The 6640-nt window shown below is 40.9% G+C and overlaps 1 pseudogene; it reads right to left on the bottom strand.

Annotated features, from left to right (window-relative positions):
- Positions 1 to 1349: 1349 nt before the first annotated feature.
- On the bottom strand, positions 1350 to 3301 carry LOC147441643 (uncharacterized; annotated as a pseudogene).
- Positions 3302 to 6640: the final 3339 nt, after the last annotated feature.

Raw genomic sequence — 6640 nt, forward strand, 5'->3', positions numbered from 1 at the left:
AAACCTTGAGCTTAGGTCTAAATTTGGTGAGAAATTGTGTATTTGGCCGTGTTTAAATAATTTTCCATAGGATTGTAAGCTTCAATTACAAAATCTGGCATTTTAGTTCTTCTATGTGCAACTATAGTGGTTAATAACAATGTCCAAAGTTTTCTGGGTGCTTTTCCATGGCCCCAATGGGATTATTCAGCATGGTGATGTGTGCCTTTAAAGGACGTGCTAAAACACTGAGACATCTCTTTAAACTTAAGAGAAGATCTTTTGTGCCTAATAGTTCCTTGGGTAATTTAAGGACTAGATCCTTCAGTAACTATCATGCCATCAAAATATGCGAAAAAAGAAGTTTGGTGATCCTTTGTTAAAGTCTTGATGTGGCAATGAAGTTTTTATGAAGTGTAGGACTGCATCCATCTACTTTTGGAGCTGATAAAACAACCAACTAAGAATAGAGCTTTTCTCATTTCAATTTTTCCAAGAAAAGAAGGTTCTACACTTTGGCAAGAATGAGGTAATGAATGTTTTTTTCAAAAGCATGATCCTTTCATAGAGCTAGTGTTAAGGACATTAAAAACGGGTGAATCCAACAAAAGTTAGTGCAATTGCGCAGCTACTTAGCAACGTTGTTTGGGTCTTTTCTCGGTTTTTCCCTCAGGATGCTCGACAGAACCCTCCTGTCCTGAACCCGATCCTCGTTTGTTGCGGTCACTTTGAGAGAAGCGAGCTGAGCTATTATTGTTATATGCAATACTGGCCGCCGTTGTTGTATGTGTATATTTGCGAACTCTAGATTTCCTGACGCAGAAAAAGGGTTAGTGTGCTAGTGTAATTATTTGAAGTGGATGATCTTCCAATCTACAAAATATGATCTAGCTACACATATATTGATGCTCTAATAACAAATCCACCCTAGCAATTGCTCGAATATTCTTTGGGAAAATTCTATACCTCTCATTGGGTCCTTTGTAAGCCTTCACTAGAACTTGGTCCTTGCAAATGGAGTGCCAAGCATTCATCTGCAAGACTCTTTTGACTGCACCGACGTCGTCAAAGAGAACAAATCCAAAGTCACGATCCCCAGTTAGAAGCGAAGTTCGTAATGTCACTCGACTCACAAAACCAAATTGGCTGCGAAACGTCCAAAAAGCCGTTCAGATTAGAGACCATCTCAACGTGATTATAATGATACTGTGTTATTGTGATGCAGATGATGAAGATCATTAGAGCTTGCATCAATTACTGACAGATAATGTTGTTAAGCAAAATAATTTTTCATTGCGAGAGGGAAATGTTAACAAAAGGGAGAAATGTAATTAAATTAAGTGTCATTAATTGCGGACATAAGTCATGTGTCATATATACCTGAAGTATTCTGCAGCATCGTCTTCAGTGAATTCACTCTCACTAGGAAAGGTTATGTAAATTTGTCGAGATGACTTTTGCTTTTCAATGTGCAAATGAAGCACCCCTGGAACTGCAGCTGAGAGACCTGCATTTATGGCATCGGCCAAGAGCGTCGCATTCAGCTTTGGTCGAGCACGACTATATTCGTTGTATGATCGATCAAAAGGCTCTCCTGCATGACGTTGAGAAGAAACTTCAATGTCTATAGCTTGGTCACTTTGGCGGATCAAAGGTGTTTTCCGATCGCTAATGTAATCATCCAGCTGCATGTTATCGACAATGTTGCCGTTAATATTTATTTGGCGCTCTGTATATCGCTCCGCGATGTAATCTTCACCGAATTTGTTGATGGCGATACATATCTGGCCATTTGATCGCCTGAACACACATAGCGGAATCCAGCAGCGGGATTTAGAAATTTTCTAATTTCACACGTAGAATAACAGATTTAGCAGGAGCCAATTAGGGCTTTTACGTACCTACAGACATGCAGCATGTCTTTGAGCTGATACAGGACGACTCTAAAGGTGTAGGCAGGCAGATAATGAGCGGGAGGCACGTGAAAGGTCGTGTGGAAGAGGCGCGGCAGCTCCTGCAGAGGCATCATGGCATCATCATCATCATCCTGAGAACGTTGCATGATGAGCAGTTGCAGCACATTTGAGCCCACCTCTACCACATCCTCCTCCGATATAGCAGCCACGTAGTTATACCCTGCTGGCGCCTCCCCCTCCTCAAGGCTCACGCTCAGCAGGGCCTGCATTAACGATACTACTGGACCTCGTCTAATTTCATCATCTCTATTTTCCTCCTCTGCTACTGCACACTCACCTGCATCTTCGAAGTCAGGCCGCTGCATCGTGCGCCAACAATCCAAATCCCCATCGTCTAAACCATTAATAATCGGGACGTTGCGTACGTCAGGCAAGCTGTATAACTCATACCTCGCTTCATCTTCTGCATAGCATTCTTCTTCCGGCCCATTGATTACTAAATAGCGTTCGAATAACTCTGCAAAATCTAAACATTCAGCAGAGCTGTCGACGTGGCTCCACGAGTGATGGACAGCCACCTCAACATGATCATCATCTAATACGACTGCATCACATGATTCTAATTCTGTATCGGTCCCATCGATTATGTCTGCCACGTTGTCGACATATTGATCTACTTCATGGACGTCGCTACCGCTCTCTTGTAGCTCCATAAACAGATCAAAGAAGAAACAGTCATCATGCAGACGGTCACCATATTCTTCGTTGATGCTTATACACATGTCCGTCTCATCAATATTATCTGCACCTGTACTACTGCCCATGTCGATGATGCTGCCCGTGACTGATCCTGACCCAGCTGGATCCCCCATAGCCTGGGTCAAAGATGATAATGATGCAGTGCAGGTGTGCACGTCGTTGTGGGCGGCATTGATGAGCATGCCGTGATGCGTTAGTACAATACTGTCTGCAGAGTCTATCGCGGCATCGTCGATGCCATCCTGCAGGGTGGCTATCGTGGATGAGGAACTCGTACTGCACGTAAAGAAGTCGTGCAGACCGGAGGGGCAGAGGTGGCCCATTGCGCACGTCACGCCCTGCGAGCAGTCAAAGACTCGCCTGACGTCTCTGTATGGTACCAATGCTTCAGGATATGGCTCTTCACCTGCAAAAATTACGTCATGCCAAAGGAAAACTTCAGGGACGATCAGGGAAGGCGAAGGCGAAGAGGGAAAAAGGGAAGACGGCGGGAAAAAAGGTCGGGGAAGGCGAAGGGGAAAAATTGGAAGAGGGGGCCGTGTCAATTACCTATCATTCTCGTTGTTCTCGCAGCACTTGTCAACCTTGGCTTGCAAGACCACCTTCTTTCTCGACTGCGTTTTACGCTCGTTCCTGGCGTCTTTCATATATATGCCTCTGCATCTCTCGTTCCTGGTGTCGTTCGTTTAAGTTTATTAATGTTAAGAGTCGGGATCACTTCTTGACACACGATAACACAGGAGGAGAAGAAGAAAAGAGAAGTCAATCCCAAATGACCTTCAAAAAATCTATATTCAGAAAGAAACGGGCCGATCGATCCATCGATCACAAGGAGAAGGTTGACGTGAAGGTTAGAAATAACCACATCACATTGTCCTTAGAGACGGTTTGCGACACCGCTCTAGAGATAACATACAAACAAATAATGATTCCACAGGTACATATAACAAGAATGCAATACTTGTGTGCCCATAAACACAAACTTAGTGCGTTGATAAATAATGATTCCACGGGTACATATAACAAGAATGCAATACATGTGCGCCCATAAACACAAACCTAGTAAAGGAATTACGAAGTGAGTTGATGAATTACAAAAAATAATTGTGTATTTGATTACCAATTACCTCTATAGCTGTCTGTAAAATGCTCCAATTTCACGGCATAAATGAGCTTTTAAATGCATGCGTATTTACTCTTCAAATCCATCATAGTCAATTTTCTCCTAAACGTGTCATAGAACCAATATGTGTGTGTGTGTGTGTGTGTGTGTGTGAGAGAGAGAGAGAGAGTGAGTTGTTGGCAGCAAGGAGTCTTTGCTGTCAATCACACACCTTAGTGCAAAACATATTTGAGGAGAAAAACACCAAGATAAAAGGTTGTCCTTGGCTACATAATAGTTATGCAAATGAGAATGTTGGGCTACAATATATAAGATGCATTGCCAAACAAGGACGTATGTAGACCCACCTAGGAATAAAGTAAACTTGTGCAAACTACATTGAGTACTGTAATACATAACTTCAATTGTCCAACTACGAGGAAAGAGTGTGTGTCTATTTGATATATAGATTCAATGATCGATATTATGCATGCACTAGTGACAAAAACATGTGGCTAATCGAAAGCATTGACAAACTCAAAAAATACAAAAAGCATCAACATACTAAAAAATGAAATGCAGTATCAACTTGGTAATTGTGTACAGGTGTCATCCAATTGTGCAAGCAAGAGAACAATGCTTGAATCAAGCTACATAAAAGCAATGCGAGTAGTTAAACATTTCATTTTACATTTAGACACAAAGTGAAAATGCTAAATATACAGTGCATGTCATGCACAAGTGCCATACAAAAGTACGGTGGAGAGTTGGCACTATGGTCTCTTATAAAATTATAAGAAACGCAAGCCGTGCTCTGTCCCGTAGCATTTATGTGTTGCGCCAACAAATGTATAGGCATAGAAAATTGGATACAAATAACGAACCTGGCAATGTTGTCAAGATGGAGTTATACTTATGCAATCAAAATGTCCACTATTGTGAATATATGTCCTCGCTCTAAGACCCAAAATAGGAGTCAAGATAAATACAAAAGATACATGTTATTGATTAAGCTTAAAGAGAAGCAAAGGTAGCTTTATGTTGTACGTAATAGATGGTGTATGGTTTATAGTAGTGATGAGTTCTTGCTTCAAAATCCCAACTCAAATGTATTGAAGCATATTGCTACCATGGGCTATCTTATAAATTGCAAAGTTTACATATCTCAATCATTCCTAGTGGTCTTCTGTTCAAAACGTAGCTGATACCAAAGAGGTGACGAGTGTACATGTACAAACTATGTAGGCACATGTAGTGGTTTGTGTGCTCTGACAACACCTCCACCACGCTCATCGTCGCCTTCCAACCACAATCCAATTCTCCTCCAAGGCTGTTGTTAAAGAAATTGGAGGAGAACTCGGATGTGGTGTTAGTAATGAAGTGTTGAGGCTCTAAGACCCTTCAATGGCTGTTGGCATTGCAAATGATTTTGTCGACTCAGCCCATTGGAATATTAAACTCACCCAATTGCCAATTGTCAATAATGGGAGGTAAACTATCACACCATCAAGGAAAGTATTAGTAAAATCATGATGTTAAATTATTGATTGACCAAATATAAGTGAAAAACTCCACTTGCAATGAGGCAACAACCATATAATCAAGATTTGGAACAAATAGCTCTATCTATACACAAGTTGGATCATGAGTGTTAAATATGGGACACTATCTTTGGACTGTTATGATGCTATCTTTGGATTGTAACGACGATAGTGTTCAATAGAGTTTCCTTGAACTAAAGTAATGCACGAGCCAATGGAAATTTAAGAATAAGTACTTATAACAATAAAGTTTCCAACAAACTTTCATATCATCCTGCAATCATATACTCTCAGTTTTTTTCATCTACTTTCAATGTGAATGTGAAATGACTCACATTTTAACAAATTTACCTTCCCTGAAGAAGAAAAGAGAAGTGAATCCCAGATGACCTTCAAAATCTATATTCAGAAATGGGTCGATCGATCCATCGATCACAAGGAACTTTGAACACACTACCATGTGGCAAAAAGCATACAGTAGGATGGCAACGACGGGCAAAGCGGATGCACCTTGAGAAAAAGCATAATACAATGCTACAAGGAACAGAGCACATATCTACATGATCAGTTGAAGAAACAAAGAATCAATCAGTTTCAAGAGGCTACAAAAAAAACTCAAAAGTAACCCTTTAGCCTCCAAGACAATGTCACTTACAAGGCCACTCACAACTCCGCTTAGCAAGGGTCTTTGACCTAATTTAATGGCTTTCTAGTAGCAAAGTGTCAACAATACCTACACATGACAAGAATATGCTCACAATTGTGTCCAACCACAAATCGACTGCCCATCATCATACATATAACCGTACACACGCACAAACCTTCATAAGAAATCTATTTAATAATAGAATGAACTCGAGACAATGGATCACAGACTAAATGCAAAAATACACTTGCATCCTAGTCATAAGCACCTAAAACACAGTTCCACACATAAACAATGAAATTTGGAAACAACAACCAACCTACTCACTTGTGCTGCGCAGAAGCTACTATGTCTGGTGAATCGATACAATTGCAACAATGGACTGGTCTATTATGCGCATTCCAAATCTCAAGGATAACATCCGTATTGACCTTCAACTAACAAAAATTTGCACAATGTTTAAGATAGATAACCAGTTGCCAGTAAGGATCCATGATGGAAAGACTTGCCAAACCCTAACCTTGAAAGGCCAGGCCTGAAAAGACCTATCTTGTATCCATGCAGAAGCAATATGCACGTGGAAGAGAGAGAATGGTGTGTCCGTGTGTCACGTAGACGAAGAACTTGGAGATTTTACAACTTTGCCTCATTGTGCTTTGCTCAAGTCTGATGAGATAAGAAGTATATTGCAGGCGAG

This window comes from Adiantum capillus-veneris, chromosome 15 (assembly GCF_014529385.1).
Source record: "Adiantum capillus-veneris isolate H3 chromosome 15, ASM1452938v2, whole genome shotgun sequence".
Taxonomy (NCBI): Eukaryota; Viridiplantae; Streptophyta; class Polypodiopsida; order Polypodiales; family Pteridaceae; genus Adiantum; species Adiantum capillus-veneris.